The sequence below is a fragment of the Grammomys surdaster genome, unplaced genomic scaffold (assembly GCF_004785775.1).
Source record: "Grammomys surdaster isolate TR1022 unplaced genomic scaffold, NIH_TR_1.0 125672, whole genome shotgun sequence".
NCBI classification, from domain to species: domain Eukaryota; kingdom Metazoa; phylum Chordata; class Mammalia; order Rodentia; family Muridae; genus Grammomys; species Grammomys surdaster.
This window is the reverse complement of record NW_021620509.1, coordinates 166919-172999: the sequence shown is the minus strand read 5'-3', so window position 1 is coordinate 172999 and position 6081 is coordinate 166919.

Genomic DNA, 6081 nt, shown 5'->3' with positions numbered 1-6081 from the left:
AAAAAAAAAAAAAAAAAAAAAAAAAAAAAAGATTTATTTATTATGTATACTGCATTCTGCCTGCATGTATGCCTGTAGGCCAGAAGAGGGCACCATATCTCATAGATGGCTGTGAGCCACCATGTGGTTGCTGGGAACTGAACTCAGGACCTCTGGAAGAGCAGTCAGTGCTCTTAACCTCTGAGCCGTCTCTCCAGCCCAGGAGGAAGTGTCCATGCACTCTCCTACCTGGCGTTCATAAGGACCTCCATGAGACTTCTAAGGGAGACTCCTCCAGCGTTTAATGTTTGAGACAGCAGCAGTTAGCAGGATAGGTCTGGTGGCCATTTCTCTCTTCCATTTGGGCCCCTTTCAGCCTTCGGAAATTAAACACTCACTTAGGGGCCTTCCATCAATAGCTTTTCAGAGGAAAGAAAATTCAGTTGGACAATAAAAGAGCAATTTGAACCAGTTCAGTAAAGGGGTTTCAAGTGGGGGTGGGGTGGCTTATTCCTTGCCCTCTCACTCCTAGATAAACAGTCCCCTCAGGTACTTAATGAGTGTGAGTCTCTTGGCGTTCATCTCTCCAGCTTACAGTTTTACAATGTCAAAACTTACTTTTGTCTACTTTTTATATTGATTTTGTTAAAATCCTGAAGTTCTGAATGCAGTAAGAGAGTTGGGGCTCTTGGGATGGAGAGAAAGCAGTTAGTAAAGTGCTGGCCTGGCATGCCTGGAGCCCTGGGTTGGATCCCCAGCAGTGCATTAAACCAAGTGTGGTTGTGCACACTTGTGATCCCAGCATTTCAGAGGTAGAGACAAGAGGATCTGAAGTTCCAGGCCATCCGCAGATGAACAGGAAGTTTAAGACCATCTTGGGCTACATGAGACCTTTTCTCAAAGCAAACAAAAACTAAAGATGAGAAGATGAAATTAAAAAAGCGGATGATTCAGACTCTGAAGTGACCCGGACATCTGAAGTCTTCCTGGTGATTCGAGATGATGAATGTTCCTATGTCTCCTTGATACTTTTTTAAAATTTTAGGTTATGTATATGTGTACACGTGTCCAAGGAGGTCAGAAGAGGGCATTGGATTCCCTTGACCTTGAGTTTCAGGCAGTGTGGATGCTGGGAACCAGACAGACCCTCTGAAGAGCAGCAGGCTCTCTTAGCCACTGAGTCAACTCTGTAGTCGTAATCATCTAATAGCCACATTTTAAAAATAGATACTTTTTTTTTTTTTTCGAGACAGGGTTTCTCTGTAGCCCTGGCTGTCCTGGAACTCAACTCTATAGACCAGGCTGGCCTCGAACTCAGAAATCCACCTGCCTCTGCCTCCCAACTGCTGGGGTTAAAGCCGTGCACCACCACTGCCCGGCAATAGATACATTTTTATTTAACTTTTTTCCATAGGCTTGTCCATGAATGATAATAGTCTAGAAATTGCTGCTATATTAGAGATTCTGGGATGGAGAATGGGGCGATCCATGGCTATGGTTTCCATGAGATAGAGGCTTTGATCTCTTATAAAATAACGGGATGTTAAGGATGCACTTGTTCCTGTCTTTTTTTTTTTCTTGTTTTCTTGTTAAGGTATATAAAGTTATAGTTTGACATGTACAATGTTACAGCCACATTAACACTTATCTAAGGCTTGGACAGCATCTAAAAGTGGTTGGGAAGCAAGCCCTTGTCTAGAGTGTGTGAGGCTGGGTTTCAGCTTCTGCAGAGAGAAGAGTCTCTTGTAACTATGCTGTACTTTAGATATCTCAGACTTCAACCAGCTGGGCGGTTACTGTTTTGGCAGATCTGTAGATAAAGGTGGATGGTTGGGAAAGCAGGAGAAAGGGACTGTTGGGAGTGAGGTGACAGTTTCCCCCAGAGTGCATAGGGACTGTTTAACAAATGAAAAAAAACTCTATTCCATTCCATGTTGGACTTTCTTGGTTTTATTGGAGACAGAGTTTCTCTGTGTAGCCCTGACTGTCCTGGAACTCACTATATAGACCAGGTTAGCCTCGAACTGAGAGATCTGTCTTCTTCTGCCACCCAAGCACAGGGATTAAAAGTGTGCACCGCCGCCACCACCAGGCTTGATACTGGGTTTTCATAGTCAGTGCCAGAGACGGCGTAATAAATATACTGGAGAAGCTTAAGAACTTAGTTTTTTAAAAATTACTGTCTGTGTATGTGCATTGCATGTGTGCTTGGTACCCATGGAAGCCAGAACAGGAAGTCAGGCTCTCTGGAAGTAGAGGTACAAGTGGTTGTGTGCCCAGTCATGGGAATTAGACCTGGCCCTCTGCAAGAGGAGCAAGTGCTTTTAACTGCTGAGCCATCTCCTTCCCCTCCCCCATCCCCACTCCCCTTCACAGTCTCCCAGTAGCCTTGACAAGGCCTGGAACGTCCCACGTAGACCAATCTGGCCTTGGAACTTGAGGCTATCTCTGGCCTCTTAGCTCCTGAGTGCTGGGGCTATAGGCCTAGTAGTGGAGAAGGCTTTTTGGTAAAGAATAAAACCATACCTATTGTCCACTCCCTAAGAGAATCCAAATGGTCCTGTAAATAAGGACATTAGGAAGGGCTTTACAGAAAGAAAGGACTGGGGATATAGGTTCGCCACAAAAACACTTGCCTAGTAAACTTAAAGGTCCTGCGTTCAATTCCTAGTACGTTAAGAACAAAAGAAAGCAGCCAGTTGTGGCCCCATCCCTCTGAGGAAGCAGGAAGGTTAGGAATTCAAGGTCTGTTTTTCAGATGCGCTGAGTTTGAGATCAGTGAAGGCTGACCGTGGTGGCGCACACCTTTAATCCCAGCATTCGGGAGGCAGAGGCAGGCACATCTCTGAGTTTGAGGCCAGCCTCATCTGCAGAGAATTCCACAGTGAGCTGCCTAGAGAAAGCATGCATTGAAAAACCAACCAACCAATCAACAACATCAAACCGGATTCACCAGAGGATCAGTCTAGGCTACATGAGACCATGTCTAAAATAATAGTAACAACCAATAGTAATAAAGCCTGCCTAAGAAATAACGGTTAGCGTACTGGACTAGTCAACCTGAGTGTTTTCCTCTACAGTGGTCTTTTGGTGGTCATTGACCATTCACTGGTGAGACTGTAATAAACATGGCTGTTTTTGTGTTTTGTGTGTCGTTTGAATTCATTTGCTGGAAAACAGAAACCAAAGAGCCTATAACGAGGTATTTTCTTGATCTGCTTTCGTGTGATGTCTGTTCATGCGTGTGTGTGTGTGTGTGTGTGTGTGTGTGTGTGTTTGCTTGTATGCGTGATGAATGTGGAGGCCAGAGTTCAATGTTAGGTGACTTCAATAGCTTTCCACCTCTCAACCGAACCTAGAGATTACCAAATTTTGTATATTTTATAAACTATCAAGGCCTGCAAGGGGCCAGCCCCCACCACCCCGCATGAGAAGCTCCAGCAGCCTGGCCCCGCCCCTGTCTTTCCTAATAGGCCAGAAAAGATAAAACAGCTGTAACTGCTGTTCTAGCCCCACAATAGGGGAGGGGGGCAATAAATGGTTAGGCCCCGCCCCCAGGCTGTTCTAACTGCCCCAAAAGTTTTTTTTTAATAGTTGTAATGGCCATTCCTAGCCTGAGGCGGAAGAGTGGTCAGGTCCTGCCTTATAGAAAAAAAAAAAAATCCCACCAATCTTGAATTTGCTCTAATGATCAGGCCACACAATCCCTCCAATTCTAGGACACTCTGAAAAGCCCCATCCCCACAGGAACCCCGTATAAACCCTATGCTTGTGTGAAACCTCTCCTATGTTAAGCACATGCTCTGTTACTGGGTCATATATATACTCTTAGCCCTACAAAGTCAGTTATGTTGAGTATTGCTGTGGTGACCTGCTGAGCAGAAAGTGGTTGGATCAAAGATGGCTGCCAGAGAGTGCCCATCCTCATGATGCATACAGAATAATGAACCCTCCTAGCAGATAGCTGACAGTTGCCATGACAACAACGGAAAGAACTAAATAAGCAGAGAAAACGGGGTTGGGGGGAGCTCAACTTTTATGACTCCCCTTTATTAACCCGTTCTCCCTCTTTTAAAAAAATATTTTATTTATGTGAGTAGACTGTATGCTGTCTTCAGACACACCAGAAGAGGGCATCGGATCCAGTTACAGATGGTGGTGAGTCACTATGTGGTTCCTGGGAATTGAACACAGGGCCTCTGGAGGAGCAGTCGGTGCTTTTAACCACTGAGCCATCTCTCCAGCCCTGCTCCCCTCCTTTTTTTGAAGGAGCGGATTACTATGGTCTCTCATGCACTCCAAGCTGGCTTTGAACTCACTGTAGGTGAAGATGATCTTGAATTCTTTTTTTTTTCTTTTTTCTTTTTTTTTTTGGTTTTTGTTTTTTTTTCGAGACAAGGTTTCTCTCTGTAGTCCTGGCTGTCCTGGAACTCACTCTGTAGACCAGGCTGGCCTCGAACTCAGAAATCCGCCTGCCTCTGCCTCCCAAGTGCTGGGATTAAAGGCGTGCGCCACCACCGCCCAGCTAATCTTGAATTCTTGATCCACCTACCTCTGTCTCCTAAATTCTGGTAGTATAAGTGTATGACAACACGCGGCTTTCTCTCTTTTTTCCTCTTCCCTCCCTCTCTTTTCATTTTCTTCCCCTCCATCCCCTCCTTTCCCCTCTCCTCTCCCTCTCCTTCTCTTTTCTTTCACACTGGGGCTCACTGTGTGGCTTTGGCTGACCTGGAACTGAACTGGCTCTGTGGATCAGTTTTTGCAAACCTTCCTCTCTGTTCCCTGCATGCTAGAATATGTGTGCCCCATGGCTCCTTCTTGTTTCTTTTACTCGGTTTTAAAACTTCCTGACGGGGCTGGAGAGATGGCTCAGTGGTTAAGAGCAGTGACTGCACTTCCAGAGGTCCTGAGTTCAAATCCCAGCAAACACATGGTGGCTCACAACCATCTGTAATGAGATCTGATGCCCTCTTCTGGTGTGTCTGAAGACAGCTACAGTGTATTCATATATAATAAATAAATCTTAAAAAAACTTCCTGACAAAAACAAAAAAATTAGCTGGGCGTGGTAATGTGTGTATTTAATCGTAGCACGAGAGGTAGCAGTTGGATCACTATGAGTTTGAGGCCAGTCTGGTCTACATAATAAGTTCCAGGACATCCAGGACTGTTACACAGAGGCCCTGTCTCAAAACAACGACAAAAACCCTTTCTGACAGCTGTATCCCCAGGTTGGGTCAGTGAGATGGTTCAGTGGGTAACAGTGCTTACTGAACAAGCATCAAGAGCTAAATCTGAATCCTGAACACCCACATGGAAGCCAGATGTGGTGTTTAATCCCAGTGCTGTGGAGGGCTAAGACCAAAGGATTACTGGAGACTGGTGGTCAGCCTAACTCAGTTTTGGTGAAGGACCCCTTCTCTAGGGGAATAAGACAGAGTTTGACAGAGGAAGATGCCCAGTGTCCTCCCACGGCCTCTGGGGCTGGCATGGACACCGGCAATCATACACATACACTCCTCCCACACACATGAAGCAAAAGCTGTAGAGAAATGGATCAATAGACTCATAAATACAATAAAAATAAATAGATCTTTTAAAAAAATCTGAAATTAACAAATCTCCCTGCTAACTCCCTAAAGTTTAAGAAATTGACTGTTGAATTTATCCCTTCTGTATTTTTCCAATAAAAGTCTTCTTCACTGTTCAATTGGCATTCAGTCTTGTTATTGGTTTCATGACTCCAGGAGGAAAAGGGGACCCAGTCTGGGGGAAATAACGGCAATAACTTTTTTTTTTTTTTGGTTTTTCGAGACAGGGTTTCTCTGTGTAGCCCTGGCTGTCCTGGAACTCACTCTGTAGACCAGGCCGGCCTTGAACTCAGAAATCCGCCTGCCTCTGCCTCCCAAGTGCTGGGATTAAAGGCGTGTGCCACCACCGCCTGGAGAAATATTGTTGATAAAAGGCTAAACCCAGTAGCTGCCAGGGCCACTCCACTTACTCTTCTCTGCCGAGAATTTACACACACACACACACACACACACACACACACACACAGTGTCTTTTTACAGTCTCTCTCTCTTATTTTAAATCCCCCTTGCTA